Source organism: Hylaeus volcanicus, chromosome 1, assembly GCF_026283585.1.
Source record: "Hylaeus volcanicus isolate JK05 chromosome 1, UHH_iyHylVolc1.0_haploid, whole genome shotgun sequence".
Lineage (NCBI taxonomy): Eukaryota > Metazoa > Arthropoda > Insecta > Hymenoptera > Colletidae > Hylaeus > Hylaeus volcanicus.
The window spans coordinates 32872037-32891320 of NC_071976.1; the positions used below are offsets into that span (position 1 = coordinate 32872037).

General features: G+C 37.0%; 1 protein-coding gene across 5 annotated transcripts in view; it reads right to left on the reverse strand.

Moving 5' to 3' along the window:
• Window positions 1–19284, reverse strand: part of LOC128882504 (actin-binding protein WASF3) — a 56385-nt gene that overhangs the window by 15638 nt on the left and 21463 nt on the right. Inside the window, exon 1 of one of the 5 annotated variants that reach the window (XM_054134284.1) lies at window positions 2198–2613. The exons of the other annotated variants lie outside the window; for them this stretch is intronic. The gene's annotated coding sequence lies outside the window, so the exon portion shown is untranslated. Of the gene's footprint in view, window positions 1–2197; window positions 2614–19284 lie in introns of those variants that run through there. 5 annotated transcript variants of the gene reach the window in all.

Sequence of the window (19284 nt, forward strand, 5' to 3'; positions counted from 1 at the left end):
AATCCATATTTTCACAGATACAGAAAAAGAATGTAAGCTTAAATAAAAGTCTGCCCTATTTTCTAAAAGATTTAACGCGTATTGTATATTATTGTTGATATTTTATATTTTCTCTCGTTTATGAATATTTTCATAGATTTTCCCATATCTTCACTTACAATTTTAACAAAACTTTACTTGATTGTTCTTTGATTAAATATAAATCATACGAGCCAATTTCCATTTAAGAAGCACTTTTCGAATAACAAAATTAACGAAATATATTTAAAGAGCGCATCGAAATTTTAACAATAAAGTAATTGTGGTGAATCTAAACGACATCACGATTCACATTTAATTGTATAAAAATTAAACGCAATGATATGAAACGAAATAAAATAAAATGAATAGCAAACATGTTTTTGACAAACAGTTTATGAAATTATCCGATCGTCAAAAGACTTTGAGCATCGTTAAAAGTCAATCTTGATAGGTATGCGCTGTAATTCACTAACCGCGATTAGGTAATCGTGGAACACAGATGATATTTCCGGCAAAGAGTTACGACCGGATCGTAAACGTAAAAGTTGTTAAGTTTGCACTAAAACGACCACGTCAGAGTCAACGTATAAATAGGAAAGTCTCTTTCGTCGCAAGTTTGAAGAAGAAAGCAACGTACGAGAAGCTCGTTACAAATGATCAAGCGGGACGTTTATCATGTTGGATGAGTAATTGTTATTACAGGAAGTTGCTCTTGCTCCCGCTGGCCGCAACCTACGGTTTACTTCGTCATCAAGAATCAAGTTTATTCAATGGACTAAATCAAGAATTTCTTTGATTGCAAAAAGAGAATTCATGAGGCTTTCTACCTATATTTGTCGACCCTTTAAAAAAAAAAAGAGAGAGATTTTTATTATCGCTGTTGTTACTAGCAGTTTTATATTTCTATAATTTATATGTATTGGATAGTTTATGCGAAATAACGGATTTTCCTTGTTTAATAAATAAAATGGAATGTAACAAAAATATACAACAACAAATTAAATTACAATATAATAAAAGAATATTAAATAAATGTATAAAAATGTACAATCTCTCGAAGAAAGACGACGATGAATTCGATACTTTTATAACTAATGACCTAAAAAAGAATTCAATTCCACTAGAAGGTTTTTCAGATCAAAGAACTCTCGTGTTTTCTACAGTTCAAGAAATACCTAAGTGCAGTCAATGGAACCGAGTATGCTTTAGAACAGTGTTCTCGATACATTCAAGGATATACTCTAGCTCTTCAATCGAACTGAATGTAATCAAAGTAGAGTGATTACAAATTTCAATTCACTCGTTCCAGTTAATCTAACAGATTACATTCTACGTATCAATAATCACACTAGAATTGTGGAATAATACGTTCAATTGAGAACACGTTAATTCTATACATTCCGAAGAAATCTATTTACCATTGAAAGCCTTCTTCTGCGATGGTGATCTATGAAGTAATGTGTTAGCAACTACGTTAAATAATACACGACTGGAATTCCATGTTGTATGTACTTGATTCATATTGTTGACCTAACTTTCCAAATGACAGCCAGTTATACTCTACTGTCTCCAATGTGAGGCTAATTTCTTCTGCAAACGCAGACGTTACGTGCTGCCACGATTCACGAGTTAAAATAAATGTCAGCTCCGGTCCGTTAATTACGTAACTCTTCAGCGCAAACTATGAAACAACACGGATCTTATCAGTAGTCCAATCGACCAAAGAAACCGCTTTATATTCCTTGTGAAACGAATGCTTCCCTAAGCTGAATGCAAAATGAAATTTTATTAGTGATATCATTTTTACGTTTTTTTTATTTTATTATTTTCATTATTTATATAATTTTATTACTGTCACATGTACCGTTTCATTATTGTCACTTTTGTATAACTTTATTACTATCGCTGTTCGTATAATTCTATTACTATTGTATTACGTTCCTACATTTGCAACTAACACATTATAGGATACAGTGGCTACACGTTCGTGATATATATAGATTGCAGATGTTTATCCAAATCCATATTTTCACAGATACGGAAGAAGAATGTAAGCTTAAATAAAAGTTTGTCCTATTTTCTAAACGATTTAACGCGTATCGTATATTATCGTTGATATTTTATATAATCTCTCGTTTACGAACGTTTTCATAGATTTTCCCATATGTTCACTTACCATAGACGCATAAAAATCCGCATTCTGGTGATAAATGTGTACCTTTCCATCGACAGAACGAATTCTAACGAGTGCAATGACTGGCGGCCTCGCCTTGACTCCTTTCCTTTCCTTACGTTCCCCCGTTTGCGATCCCATTGGCCCCGATTAACTTGCCCCGGTTGTTGCCTCTTATCGTTCGCTGCAGCTCTCCCAGGGTCAATACGCGACGATAATTAGCGGCTTAGGACTGGTCACGCGTGAACCAGTGCAACCCTTCGCACGGAACGCACACGCCACGTGGTGAGAAACTTGGACCGCGAGCAAGATATTAGCCTACATGTAAATATGCGAACGCACGATGGACGGAAGATACGGGATTTCTTTCGTGGCACCTGATTATGACATTAGCGGTACAACGCCGCGTTCTCGTTAACCCCCGTATCGCAGTGGTGCGCAACCTTTTTCATTCTTCGACATATTTCTCATATTCCAATAACGCAAATAAAATAAAACGACGCTAGCAGTGATTCTGGTTGTTTGTATTCTCGTCGAACGTTGAGATTAGCTCTTACAGTTACGAACGGTTTATAGTGCACGTATTTTATGTAGGAGTCCAAACGAAAAATAAGGCACGTGAATTCGAACCCACGATTTTGAAATTAACTTTTACTATGTTATACAAAATTATTATATTATAATTGCTATAAGAAATATTTTTGTTTACATTTAATTATAAGTGAATTCTACCATCTTCACGTGAATCTGCACGTGATTAATGAATATTTACGTAGTTTATGAATATTTATACCTTGCATGTAAGGCTTAAACCTGATAACGATGTATGCATAGTAAATATATACAGGTTGTCCCAAAAATGTTGTAACACCTTGAAAGGGGTGGTTCGGGAGGTGATTTGAAACAACTTTTTCCTTAGCGAAAATGTTGTCCGAGGCTTCGTTGAGGAGATATTAACGGAAAACACTGACCAATCAGAGCGCGCGGATACCGGTGGAGCGGCTGTGGTAGCGAAGGCTATGCGCTAGGCAGCCGCGCTTGTACGCGAACAAGTGACTCAACGTGCATCGAAGGCCATTCGCGCAGCCGCTTAGCTCGTAGCCTTCGCTCGTAGCGGCCGCTCCACCGGTATACGCGCGCTCTGATTGGTCAGTGTTTTCCGTTAATATCTCCTCAACGAAGCCTCGGACAACATTTTCGCTAAGGAAAAAGTTGTTTCAAATCACCTCCCGAACCACCCCTTTCAAGGTGTTACAACATTTTTGGGACACCCTGTATATATGAAGAAACAAATAACGAAGCACAATTTAGTACAAGCACAAACTATCTCTCAATAATCGCGTGACTAATAAATTATACAACGTTTGAATTACACTAATTTTTCTTTCGTTCCCCTTTCTCCTGCACATATTTTACTTTTCAACACAGAGAAACAATTGAAAAATATATTTTGGAATCATTTCCTCAGAGCGTAATTCGCAAGAAGGCTGCATCCAACCATTATTATAATAGACACAGGCTTTGACGTTGGAAAGGCGTTTCTAGTCACAATGTACTGAATATATCCATAAAGTAATTTGCAATGAACAAAGTACTTTTAATTAGTGGAGCCGCGGGTATACTCGGTTTTATTCATTCCCTCGTTAAAGCTCCCCCGTCCTTTGTGTCACTTATGTATATGTAACCGAATAAAAGCCTCAGGTGGCACCTGTTAGGGTTGGCTAAACCCTCCTTCTTTTACTTTCTGGTCCCTCTGTTTCCAGAGGTCGTTGCTCGGATACGTCACGACAGAACGTTACAAACACAGACGCTACTTTGACGACATCCCCCCCCCCCGCAGCTCCCTCTTTCCCTTCTCAACACCACTTTATTTCGATACGACACTACAGATAAAGATGCAAGACTAAAAAAAAGGTCAAAAATATTCACAGGGAAGCTTGCACTACATGCATTAGGTTGGTGCACATAAGATGTCGTTTCTTCAGTGGAACTGTGATCAAAAATTATTGTTGTACTTTCGAAGCACATACTAATGACTAAACTCCGGATCTTTATGCAAAATAAAATCTTCGCGAACGTGCCTACAAAAATTGTACCAAAATTGGAATTTATTTTTATTCTGCAAGTATTGTAACACGAACTTTTCTTTTAATCTTTTTTTTTATTCTTGCATGTTGTTTGCATTTTTTAGTTTCTTGCACATTCAAATTTCCTATAAATATACATAAAGGTCACAAATATCTATCTGTATATGTATCGTGTACCCTAATATACTGCTATAGTATATTGGCTGGAGCGAGCGGTCTACTCTAGTTTGTAGACACATGGCAACTTAACGTGATCGGTCATTACTTACAAACGTGGCCGTCGATACCCTAAGTGGCCTAGTACCCTAAATAATATACTTAAAAAAAAAAAAAAAAAAATTAATATTTTCCGAATATTTTTGTTTCATCGAATACAATTATGTCGTGGACCCTTAAAAAATGATGACACCTCTGTGTTTTCTCATTATACCCCTATCATCTTCTTTGAAAGAATATTATGATTCTTATAATCCAGAGACGGTAACACCACGAATCCAAGTGACACAGAAAGTGCTGCGTTTACACGAATGGGCGCAATGGTAGCGGATCGTTACTAAGGTTTATGGAACCTTTCGATAGAAGTCGTGTCGACATGTGGGCCGACATTCACGTCGAGTGATCGTGCATTACGTCCCTCGAAGAAATAGAAAGTCTGTACCAATGATTTCTTCTGTCCGTAGGTTTGATTGCTCTTTGACTGCGCAGTTGAACAAGATGAGCATTGCATCGCGTATATTCTACCAGACAATTTTCGTGGAAGATATCAAATTCCATCTTGTTATTTACGGCCTATGTACAAAATAAACTTTTTGACTATATTTTACATCGTGTCACAAAATTATTTTTCATACCGTATTACTGTAGTCTGATCCTGTTGCTGTTATCTTAAAAAGAAGAAAAACAATCGAATTTAAAAAAAAAAAAATATCACCTTATAGAGAACGACTAAAAGAACCTTTTTTATATTTACAGTTTGTTCGTACGACGTTTAGTTTCGGAGATAAAAATCGATAACTTAGAATACCATTTTCCTAAAATTCAATTCTTGCAACGCACTTCTAACATTTCTATTTTCATTTTCGAAACTAAGCGTCCTATGAACGAACTGTAAATATAAAAAAGTTTCGTTTCATCGTCCTCGATAAGCTGATATTTTTTCAGAACTGATTCAACGATTACAAACACTTCTCTGAACCCATTTCTCGAGGACGTGTACGTATATACGTCCTTCGCAGTCAAAGGGTTGATACGAGTCTCTGTAGCCACGATCGCTCTGTTTAGAGGGTCGAAAAGCGACGGAGCGCTAAACTTGCGGATACAATAGAGCAATGACTCCAGTGGAGGAGCCTGTTAGATTATACCGAGTATAATATATGAGTCACCGTACACCTAGCCCCCTTCGACCTTACAGCATAGTATCTGCATTTTATACAACGGCTCCCACGCATTTGGTGCCAAGTAGGGATTTACTGATTCGACGCGAGCTAGCGAACGGAAGAGCCTCGCCTGGCAGCCAATGAAAAATAAGTGGTGACGGTTCGCGGTTCGAAACGTGGAATGTTCTCATCGATTCGCGTAACAAGGATACCGTCGCGGCAAATACCTTATTAAGGATTCCGCGGGTAATTGCGAGTGGTAACGACTACGTTTGCGGCTGATTATATAGAATCTCTGGCTGGATATGAAACGTGATGTTTCGTGAAACGCGATGACACGATGCGCAGTCGTTCACTTTCGAAATCATCTTGCCTTTCTATTGTTGTGCATAGGAGTTCAGCCAGGGTTAGGTTTAATAACAGTGTACGACTATCTCGCGTCTAGATCAGGGATTCTCAATGGAAACCATGTGGATGGATAGCGGTTTACTTTTCGAATCATCCACGGTCCTTGTCCTTCTATTGTTGCCGGTACAAGTTCGTCCTGGGTCAGCTTTAATAACGGTCTGTGCTCGAATCTCATCTTTTGGATCAGGGTTTCTCAATGGAAATCATTGAATGGATAGTAGTAGTTCGTTTTCGAAAACGTCGTGGACGTTCCTTCTTCAATTGAAACTCCCTTCTATGATAACCTAAATTCTTTCTGATCGCGACAATGCAATACGAAATGGACACTGTGTAGGTTTACGTAAAATAATAGGTTTAAAGGAGAATTATTTAATGCCAATTAAGGAAACAAAACATGATATATATTTACGAGCTCTACGTATATATAAAATTTGATTTTTAACCGACTTCGAAAAGGAGGAGGTTACTCGATTCGACATGTATATTTTTTAAGGTGTGTTCACCGATTACGCCGAGATGGCTTTACCGATTTCACCCCTCTTTTTTTGTTTTATTGAAAATATAATCCTTCGAATGACTTGAAAACCTGATCTCTTATTGTTAGTTGCTTTCGGTAGTGACGAGAGAAGACGGATTACTTTAGTCGGTTTTCTTTAATTGTGCATTCCAATTAAGGAAGGATGCTATAATAGTAGTAACGAGTTGCTTGGATCAACGTAACGGTGACCTTTAAATGTTGCTCGTCTTGCGTAAGACGATCACGAGAACCGAGTTAAAGCTTCATTCACTAGCCTCTGAATGAACAAGATCTCCTTTGCTATGCAGAGAGAAAGAGTGAAACGACGTCTCTAATTTGAATTGAAATTTGCAAAGCTCTCACGATAGTAAATATGGATTATCTTATACATATACATATATGTGATAAGTCACGTTTTAATTACATAAAAGCAAACGACGCAAAGAACTTGGATATATTTGTTCGATGGAAAAACGATGTGTACGCGTCAGTGCGTCAGCGAAAGGTTGGTGAACAATAACCGCAGGCGTCATTCTAATTTACTTAACACGCATTAGCGAGTGGCAATGACTTGGTCGTCGGTTAATCGTGTCCGCGTTCAACTCGATCCGTTCTGGTCCGCATGTGTGGTTATGAAAACCAAAGCTCCATATGCTGTCCATATGGACGTGCGACTACGCATGCGAGAAACCCCCACATACGCATATGCGAACGTACATACATGTACACCCAGCTCAATGGTAATCCTCTTTCAAGTGCGCCTACCAGTCACCTTTGACAACACGCATGCTTCGCACTCCAATGTAGAATTATGAAATACGCACGGAGTTATTGCGTAAAAATCTACTTGACTTTCAATAACCACCGAAAATCGAAAGACTTATCGATCGAAAAACTTATTGTTAAATTAGCGAATAGCTAATAGCGAATACCAATTAAATTAGGTATTTAATTGGTAATACTAACAAGTAATACATGTCTTCTATCGAATTGTCTTGCCAGATCTGTGGTGGCTAACAGTATAAATATATTTGAGAAAAAAATATTACTTTATATCTCTGACACGGTGATTGACAAATTAATTCTCGTAAAAATTTCTATGAGGTTGAAGTTTTGTCTTGAGATAATTACGAACAATGTAATTTAACATTTATTGTAGGACTTATTTTTGTAACCTCATCAAAATTCAAGAATCCTATCCAGATGTACTTTTCCTTTAGCACTTCGCCCTTAAATTAATTTTTTTAGTTGCTTAGTGAATTTCTTGTTATTCATAAATGCACATGGTGATTGGATGAAATGTATTTTACGTAGATACGATTTCCATATTGGCACATGTATTGGCATTCTTAGACTAGTCCTTCTTATTTCTACATATACATTTTATCTATTCTTTTTGTTATAGAAATAGGGCCAAATTAGGGTCGAAACGTTCGAGTACAATATTATTATTCAAATGAAATACTAAACTCTTGCTGGTCAAATTTTTACATAAACACAATGCAGATCTTGCAAACGATTCATTAAATATTCATTGATTTGTAGTAAGCGGTAGATAGTATACTGAATTATTTAAATTAAACTTCTGTCGACTATTGTTAGTTTCCTACCACAGTATTCGATATGGCAAGGAAGTCTCGTATGCTCATGCATAAAATTAAAAGGGAAAGTATCTAACTGTTGAAGATAAAGTTGAAACCGGTTAAAATCAAATCAAATCGATAAGACTTATTAAATACTCTTAAAAATTCAATTAATCGATCGAATAATTAAAACAGAATTAATACTAACAACCGACGACACAAGTTTCAAGAACATGATCCTGAAACTACATTCGATCGAGTAAAGTAAATAATTAAAGTGCTAATTTTACGAAGTACGACTTCAAAAGTTGCAACGCGAGCGTAATTAGAATACATATGACTGAAACAGTAAATCACTGCATCGATATCGGTAGCAAACTACCATTGAAGGCCTAGTAAGGATCTACGAATTGGTTTCCAGCTCAAAGAGACTTTCGCGAAGATATTTGCTCGGTAGAGCGGAGATCGACAAATAGCGTAGCGGCTCGATTGTTCGAGGAAGAAGGTAACGCGATAAAGGCTTCGAGAATGTCACTACAGAGGAAACGTGGAATTCCAGGCGTGCGTGTTGTGCACGTGTAGCCAGCGGCAGTCTCACGTCGTAGATACGATTCGAGGCACGCGTGTCGTCCAACTGATATTGCGAAATCGCTGCACGTCGATGCATTAACATAAGTTGCTCATTGTTGCCGACGACGCCGGCGATTGCGCGTTATATATTCACTGGGCCCCAAAACAAAACAGAACTTAGAACCCCGCCGAAAGAAACAGAACGTTTTTAAGTACGGAAGAATCGAGCTGTCTCTCGAGTCACTTTTGTTGATGTTTTATAGCGCCTTTAGAACGATCTCCAAGTGTCAGAAGTAAAATTATAAAATTAATTTTATGAACGCGTGTAATTGATTTTTGTGGTTATAATTCTTTTCGAAGATGACTCAAAATGTTAACGAGAGCTGTATTAATATTTTTAAATTCTATTTCATTTTAGTCGGCTAACAAAATAAACAGACAACACAATTCATTTTATTGTTCAATGTGTGTAATTATATTTTGTATTCATAACTCGTTTTCAATAAGACTCGAGACGTTAATACAATCACCCGTGCGAGACTGCTCGATCGTCTTCCTTATATTTACATATGCAAACGTAGCAAAGAAATCGGAGGTTGTTTTTATTTGTCACCTGTTATTTGAATAAAAAATGTTTTGGCAAAAATGCATTTGACAGTAACCATCAAAATTAATTGACACGTTGATCTCCATGTCACCCACGTGTGGGTGACAGTGCTTTCCACTGAAGAACTAACAAAATTAATTCCGAATGTCGAGCAATCGAAGGAAATGAATTTAAATCAAATTCATGAATTTTGATGAAATTACAAGAATAAGTACGACGATAAATGTTTGATTACGCAGACCCCGATAGTTTAAATAATATTTCATTTTAGTAGAAACTTTAAAGTATATTTGTCTGCCAGTCGACGTGTTAAAGATATCAGTAAAGATATCAGTTCTCGAGCGTGGAATCCGCGAAGACAACGAGCCTAACGCAATTTCGCGAGTGTAACGTCAGGAACACGTAGAACACCGTGTCCCGGATTACCTGGCGAAGCAAGCACACGTTCGTAAGTTGGCGCAGTACCACGACCTAAATTTCCCGTTCGTTAAATATTTCATGTTGCAGTCGTGACCGACTGCGGAGGCGATAGCCGACGAAAAGCAGATACATCTCACGGCGCGAATGATGCCGACGATTCATCTCGTTCGTCGATAACGACACTCAAACCGTGCACGGGCCGAGATAAAACGCTATTTCTGATGTACGCAGAAGCCGCTCCGCGCGCGGCTGGTATCTACCAACATTTCGTCAGGTATATTTACAAGACGCATCGCGTGGCTCGTTTTGCGCCACGTTTCACCTACGGTTCTTGGTTAACGCGTTCTCTGCCACGTGCACCGTTTTCGGTACTCGCTGAAAGCTCGTTTCTCTACCGAACGATAGTTGCCGAGGATAATGCATGTCTGTCAAACACATTAACACGTTCATCGCCATGTCGCCCATAAACGGGTGCCTTTTACTGAAGAACAAAAAAATATTAATATTGGAAGTTAATTGCCAAAGAAAATGAATTTGTACGAAACACTTGAATTTCGGTGAAGTTACAAAAATAAATACCACGATAAATGTTTGATTATGTAGTCCTCGATAGTTGGTAAATAAAATTCAATCGCGGTAGAAATTTTAGCGTGGCAATAAACGTGTTAAACAGTTACACTACTTTGTTCGCTCGAATATTCAGGCTCGTTCAAGAATTTTTATTGGAGCGATAACAAGATTTTGTGTACATCGAAAAGTACATGAATGTATCGTATAAGTATTTAAATGGAAAATAATCGTATTTTCTTCATTTTTACAAAAATCCCGGCTTGGCAGACGATTTAGTGGAGCGTTCCCAAAAATGAACGGTTTTGCGGTGGGTACGATAACTCAAACCAGGTCCGAGCTACCACAATGAAACAAAATTAATTAGTTTCCGTAGTTCGGAAGCTAGCGAAATACATAATCGTTTCAAGAATATGCATTATTAATAAAATTTTTAATAAAATCGTTCCAAGGTAATACATTAAGATGTTTTTCTGTTTCATTTTCCAAAATGCCTAATTGTATAAAAATTTCATACAGAGAATAGTAAAAAGACCCGTATGTATTTTTGTAATAAAATTTACATAATATAAAATATTATAGGTAAACAACTAGAGAGCTTCTTTCGTTAATTAATTGCAAGCCTCAGCAACCCGTCCACCCACAGGTGTGTTATTTCTGTGGTGTGCACGTGGTCTGCGTTAAAAAATAAATTGAGTATTACATTTCAACGGCATACGTGCCTTTAAGAATACGTATATGACGAATGGAGGCACTGTCATGTGGAATATGCTACAACGTTTCAGTCACTGTTACAAATGCTAGCTTCTGACAGCGTGACGTTGTCACGAAAGAAACTTTGTTATGACATGCACCAGTTCTGTCTTCGATGTACCGAATTCGTAACTATGGCGCTCCACACGTGTGTATAAACTAATGCCGTTTGTACGTCGAACTCAAGTTCCGTGTTGGGTTCTAATAGTCACGCTAAGCTCGAGCGTTGTATGAAAGGTTTCTTCTTACCTCGAAGAAGACACGAAGGTGTTGCCGAAGGTGTTATATTTAGTAATGCGTTTATCGTGTTACTTTATAAAAATTAAATATGCAGCTTGTAGAAAATATTTCATGAAAGAAAGGTGAAAGCTAGTAGAGACACGTTACAGTTTAAAAATTAACGCTAGTGTAGGGGTATCTACGAAAAATAAGGCAAGGCACGGAGATTTGAACCCATGATCCATGATTGATTTCATTATACATATACAGTTAATACTTATATGCGAATATTATTAATAGATAAGAAGTTTATTTTGGAAATAGATTCATTTGTTAATTTAGAATTAATATAAACTTTGCAAGTTACATAGAATAAAGCGCAAACGCGAGCTTAACACGAGCATTGTGATATTTATTTAGCAATGATACAAATTTAGCGAGATTAAATTACTCGTGTCGATGAACTACAGGTGCAGGTAACTCCACGCTATATTTGGGTCATTGATAAAGGAAGGATACGAGTCGTTGGGGTTACTAACGACAGGTTGAATAAATTATACCGACGGTTACGCGTTTAGGAGAGGAACGTGCAGATAGAGCTATGTGAACCTGCACCCGACTTTTAAGAAATTAATTTGTTTTACGGAAAATAATAGTATTTCGTTTGTACTTCATTGTGCCAACAATAGTTTCGTTTGTATCCTCATAAATTAATAAACAAGTACGATAATAAGTAAGAATAAAAATATTCTTTAAAACTACCACGAATAAAAAAAAAGAAATATTTCAATCCGTCAAACAAATTCATTTATTTATAGATGGCTCGTAAAAATCCGTAAACGATTTATTCGTAAACGTAAGCTTAGAATTTAAGTAAGACATTTTGTATCAAAGAAATATTTTGTAATGGGTCTATATATATATATATATATATATATATATTACGTGTAAAAGCTTACGGACACGATATACATAATATATTTAATCAGAGACTTATACAATAAAAGGTTACATAACATAAGAGAAAAAAGCACATGGTGTTTCACGCCATATTAGCACCGGACTGTTACGGCGCCACATAGAGATGGATGCAGGAACTACTTCATATTTTAACATTCATGTTTAAATATAGTTATATTCGTATATTATGTTGTGTACTGCTATATTCAAAGTTTTATTGATTTGCAGGCGGTTGTAAGAACTATTTTCCCTAGTGTTTACAACGCAGACAGTGTTCTGAACTTTGTCGTGCTCCCACTAAGCGAAAGTCAACTCGCGAAAATATCTGTGCTCGGGTTGGTACATCAAGAAGATGTCTGAAGTGCACGGACGAACACCCTCGAGGACACACGGTTCTCATTAGCGGTTAGCGGTTACTTACGTTACGGAACGAAAACTTCAATTAAACTTAATCCTCGAGAAGCTCGTGACCTCTCAATAGAGCCAGGGCTACGTTTACCCTTCCATGATTCTAATATCACCGAGGTTTTTTATCCTTCGCTACAATCACTTCGTCTACTACGAGCCTATTTATATATGTATGCTTTACAATTCCAATGTTTTGAAATTTATTAGGTGTATCATTGGTTACCTACTCACAATGCTGAATTTTGGGATACAAACAAGACTTTTAAGGAGCTATTATTGTATATGCTCGCAAAAGATACAGATTTTTTTATTATTTCACATAATAAATAATTATGGGATGTAAATGTTTTTATACGTAATAATAGACATATTAAACTGTTAATATAAAATTTGTATTCTTTATTTTTAATAATCCTTTTTATTGATATTGCATTCGTTCTATATTTATTTAATTCTAGCTTTATATTAGCTTGCATTTGCATTTATTAGGTTGTCCGAAAAGTTTCTTTCGTAATTTGCACTCAATTATTTTGTGCAGCAGTGTTTATATGAATAGACAATCTAATTTCCACGATGTTGATGTTGTACCAGTAATGGAGCAAAATGAATCGTACACAATTCAATAACGTTACATTCAGTAACATTGGACATAAAATATCGTGTTGTGTATTACTTATTAATAAAACGAAAGAAACTTTTGAGACAACCCCATACTTGGATACCTTTCTCCATAATTCTCCCATTACTGTGGTTACAATCAAACATAGCTACGGCCCCTGCGGGTGGCTTATGGCCGATACCTTTTATCAGATGCAGATTGAAAAAAAAAAAATACGTGATTCATTTCATATTCAACAAACCAACGAAACAAAAATTTATTATCTCAATCAAATTCATCGCATATCAAGCTGATCAGATACGGAACTAAAAATGGGTGATTCATTTCGGTCTCGCCCTGTACTGGTTCGAGATTCGAGAAATCCCATCGATTTTCGCTCACGTTTCGTTGGGAATTACGAAACAACGCCCAACCCCTCTTCCCGATCAACGGTGAGCTCTCGCAGAAAGGAAATAGGACTAAAGTCACCTTCGTTCACCCCCAATGATGAACGTTAAATTGGCAGAAATGTGTACTGGGGTGTAATGCGTCAGCTCTTTCGATAACAGAACTAGCTACCCCTCGTACAATAAAAAGGGGAAGCGGATGACGTCACCCGCGTATCCATGGCTCCCACGGACACGATTCTATCGTCAGCGTGTACGAAATCCGCTGAAGCGTGTTACACGCCCGTTTATGTCTCTGATTGTACATAAAAATATTCTCAAAGGGACTAAATGGTCGAATGTATAGAAAAACTGGGTAACGAAAAAGTAGAGAACGAAACGTTGGATATAGGGCTAAATTAGACTTTTTACCTAATTTTGTATACCTTTTCAATAAAATTTTTAAACGTTATATCAGCTGGCCTACGTATCGTAAAGCGTAAACTATTTAATAATTTAGTAAAATATAATTTTTCTTTCAGTTGGGCAAATTGTAATTTTTTATTGTTAATAATCGTTAACGACTGATAAAATAAAGAACGTGTTCTTTTATTTAGGGCTAAATTAGACTTTTTACGAACAAAATTTTAAACAACTTTTTTATCGAGTTAAAATAGGATAAAAAGTTCGATAGAATTAATTATTTGTTTCCATCCTAAAAAAAAATTCACGAAAATCCGCTTTTTTTAGACCTCCTAATTCAGGATACCCCCTTAAGAAGATTAAAGACCACAGGGTGTACGAGTAATCAGCCTTCCAGTGAACTTCGTCGATAGAGCCGCATCGCAAGGAGGATTCTCGAATCGAAAAGCATTTCTTCGCAGTTTGATGGGAAGCCCGCATGCAATATTGATCAAGCCGGTTGGTAAATTGGACCGAGAGAACTGGGTGGTCGTTGGCTGGGCAGGCGTGATGCGGTTTCCCTTCCGATCGTGAGTCGTGAGTCACTGTGTGCCAAACCGAACCCCCGCTTTATTGCTCGACAGCGTCGAGAGCCCGGTTATTCGCGTGCCTTACATTTCGTGCCTACTGTGCTAACACCGTCCTTATCGATCGAATCTACGAAGAACGAGAACAGGGATTTCCTCCAAGATCGTATATCAAATGAAATGGAACACGACGATCGGTCTGTCCCGTCGCCAACACACGTCAAGAGATGAGTTTATTCTTTTTCACGCTATATGCTTTATCTGAGAAGCACTTGCACGTGCTTGCTCCATATTTTACACAACGCTCGAAACTAACACCTTGTTCAACCGTGTATCTCTCAATTACGCAATCGTTTATGCACATCGATTCCTTATATAATCGGACTGCGAATTTTTATGGAAAATAACATTTTTGTAAACGTATCTAGAACAATTAAACCTGAATAGAAATTTATTTCACTCTGAAAATATTATGATACGAACTTTACTTTCAACATTTTTTACATTATTGCATACTGTGTGCATTTTTGTAGTATTTTGCGCATTTTGATTTCTACTTGTAATCGTGACTATTTGTATAAAAAAAAATCATGTAAATCGAAAGAATTCCTTTACTTCAATTGCGAAGTGAAACTAAAATACAAGTGACAAACAAAAGATATCATAAATAAATATAAAAGTGTAAAAAAGAAAGATTTGTAATTCTTACTTTAAAACATTTATCAAGCGATTGTATAGAGATGAATGATAATTTCCTTCCAAGCATGGAGTTTAAGGGATACGAAAAAGAATACAGACAATTTGAACTGAAAATGATGAAGTGACCGGTGTGCGAAGTAAAATTAATTATAAATGATTGAACGTCAAAATGAAATTGCAAGTATACTATGTATTGTAACGGGCCAATCGTCCGTGAAAATTGTGTACCGAGCCTGTCGAATAACAGCTTTTCCTAGCTGTCCACGCTCGGACCGTCACTGTATACAGGGTGTCCCAAAAATGTTGCAGGTCCTTGAAAGGGGTGGTTCGGGAGATGATTTGAAACAACTTTTTCCTTTGGAAAAATGTCGAATGGGGCTTCGTTAAGTAGATATTAATAAAAAAAAACCCGACCAATCAGAGCGCGCGGATACCGTTGGAGCGGCCGCGGTAGCGAAGGCTACGCGCTGAGCGGCCGCGTCAATATCCTTCGATGCACGTCGAGTCACTTGTTCGCGTACGAGAGCGGCTACCTAGCGCGTAGCCATCGCTATCGCGGCCGCTCCAACGGTATACGCGCGCTCTGATTGGTCAGTGTTTTCCGTTAATATCTCCTCAACGAAGCCTCGGACAACAATTTCGCTAAGGAAAAAGTTGTTTCAAATCACCCCCTGAACCACCCTTTTCAAGGACCTCCAACATTTTTGGGACACCCTGTATGTATAAGATGAACAACTAAATGCTTTCATATAAATACTAAGTCTGTTACGTATAAAAATTCAATTTTTAATGATAGATGATACTTTCCAAAATAAAAATTGTTCGAATAAGATAGACGAATATTTATTTACTATAAATACGATAAAACGATTATCCAGATAAACTTTTGCTCATAACATTCTACTACTATCTACATAAATGAAAATATGCTCGATACCGATACGAATCAGAAACTATGATACTACCACGTCAAGCATAAAATATAATAGACCAGACATTCTCGACACTTGCTTTGGACTCCGGTATTGCTCACGGTTCTAATTGTCGCGCATAATATCGCATTCGAGCTTATTTGCACGCGCACTATCGATAGCACACGGGACAAAGAGCTCCAATGCCGATGAGATAACGAACACACAGCCTCCCTAGTCGATACGCGCAGGTCGTTATTTGGGTTAACATCCATTTTAAACACTCAACTAGATTCGTGCCATTTACGGAGTTCCTGTGCATTAGTTAGCTATAATGGGTCCGTTGTTAGGGACATGCCGGTAAGAGGATATTAGGCGAGTTATTACGTGTAGAAATTAATTCTGTGCCTCTATATTCGACCCTTTATAACTAGACTGCGGACCTTTTCATGCAAAATAAAATCTTTGCAAACGTACATACGCAAAATTGAACTCAAGTAGGAATTTATTTTATTCTGCAAATATTATGCAATGAACTTCACTTCCAATCGTTTTTTATATTCTTGCATACCGTGTGCAATTTGTGGTTTCTTGCACGTTCCAACTTCCTATAAACGCATAAAGATTCGCAGTCCATTATATGACCATTATATATATATAAAAGTATTGAAAGTAAAGCTCGTATTATATTAGGTTGTCCCGAAAGTTTCTTTCGCGAGTTGCACTCAATTATTTGATGTGGTCGTGTTTCTATAAATAGACAATCTAATTTCATAGATATTCATGTTGTAACAGTAATGGAGGAAAATGAATCGTGCACAATTCAGTAATGTAACATAAAACATAAACTATTGTGCATGCATTACTTATTAATAAAGCGAAAGAAACTTTTCGGACAACCTAATAATATTTACAGAGTAAAATAAATTCCTGTGTATTCCTTTCATTAAACCCTGTTGTTTAATTGACGCATTGGTTGAGACTTTTGCTTCGTAATTAAAATTACATGTGAGTCAATAAACGGAACCTCGATACATACTTGATATAATTTTCTCTTATATTCTTGCATTCTCTATATGACCATTTTTTAATCTAGTTAAGCATGTCGCCTATCCCCTAGGCAGCGCCTATGAATTCGTAGAAGCGCGATACCCATGCCAGCGTTAAAACGTAGGCAGAAAATTGACCGTGGCAAGATGGACACTCGAGTACTTAAGTGCTACACTCTGTACGTAGGGGTCCGGGCTAACTTGACCCCCCGATTGCGCGCCCGTCCACCTTTACCGTATAATCCCCGACTTAAGCGGATCTGCCACATGCGTGGACGTTTCCGGTCGGTCTCGCGTAAGGGTAACGTAAACCGTGGCTGCACGCGAACCAGGCGTCGCGTCGCAGAAAACCTGCAGATAACAGGGTCGTGGGCAACGGTCGTGTGTAGGTACTAGGTACCTGTATCGGATCCAAATCGACGCGGTCAATCGAGGGAATCGAATGTCACGAACCGGTTACGGATTGGTTAACCTTGCTATCGCCGCGGCGTACATCGACGAACAGAAAAAAAAAAAAATAAAAGACGACCGACTCGTTCACCGAGTTAGTGCGGTTTAGGTCCGTGCGCCGCTGTCGTGTACCACCGTAACGATGTACTAGAAAGTATGGCGAATCGACGCTATTTTCCGATACTACGATATTTATATTTTCCTGTATAAATTTTATGTTTCATTAACTTTGTCATCTTCGGAATTTGAGGTCATCGGAGAATGAAAAAAAAAGTATACATATCGAATCGAGAAACCTCCTCCTTTTCGAAGTCGGTTAAAGATTATCGTAGCTTTAATTTTCTTTCCTAAATTGTTTGCAATGTTAATCCTTCGCGATTCAGACTTTCTGATTTCGGCATATTTTTGTCCGAATCGCAAAAGGTTAATAAACGTGGCATTTGCAAATATTTTGTTAGCGAAGAAGAGTTGGAGAACCGAAGTTATTATTAAAGTTATTAAGAAATTTAATTTTACTTAAATTATTTTATATATTATTAACGTATCAAATTTGTATATTCATGTTTACTTTTATATTTATATCATTTGATTTGTTAGGTATATATACATATATATGCTTTACCAAACTACTATTGCCTCCATTATTTTACACCGCTCTGAATTAATAATGCTGAATGAAAACAATATAGACATCAAACGATCAATGAAACGGTGTTACGTAGGGACACCTGATGCAATCGGCGTTAGCGTAACATTCTAAGCAAAACAGTGTATATCGACACAAACCCTGGAATGGAATGAGAACAGTGCTGTTTTCTATTTCAAAGGTTGACGACCATTCATGTTAAAGTACCTCGATTCAAAGAAAAAGAAAAACGGTTCGAAAGACATCGATAATAAAGAGTTTAAATTGAGATTCAACTATCCTCGACAACGCCGAAGGGACAAATGGTAAGTCAAGTATAATCCACCGGTTTACCGACAGAATAACAAAAGTGCAAGCGACCTACGAGTATATTTAACTTGTTCGCTAAGTAAACGCGACTGTTCCCCATTCGATCCTGTCAGGTAGTTAACCTGTCGACGCTGAATCATTACCGTCCCGAGATATTCAAATAGAAAACAGAATACGAAATTTGATGCAAACGTTCGACAAATATTAGTTCGCAACCCGTATATGTGTTTTTTCTTTATTCGTAATATCCCGAATTTTTAATGAAACCACAATTTTAACGCGGAAGCAGGAATTCCCCGTTTAATATAATTATCGTTATATGATGAAAAACAAAATTTCCAAAAACATAAATCTATTACTTTAACATGTAGTTTACGCATATAAATTTGCAATGAGAAACATTTAAATAAATAAATGAACAATTTCTTCTGGCATAAGTAAAAATATAATATTTCTTATATATATATATATAAGTAAAAATATAATGTTTCTTAAATATAAAATATATATGGAAAATACATGTAAAAAAAAGTTTCTCATTGCAAATTTATATGCGTAAACTACATGTTAAAGTAATA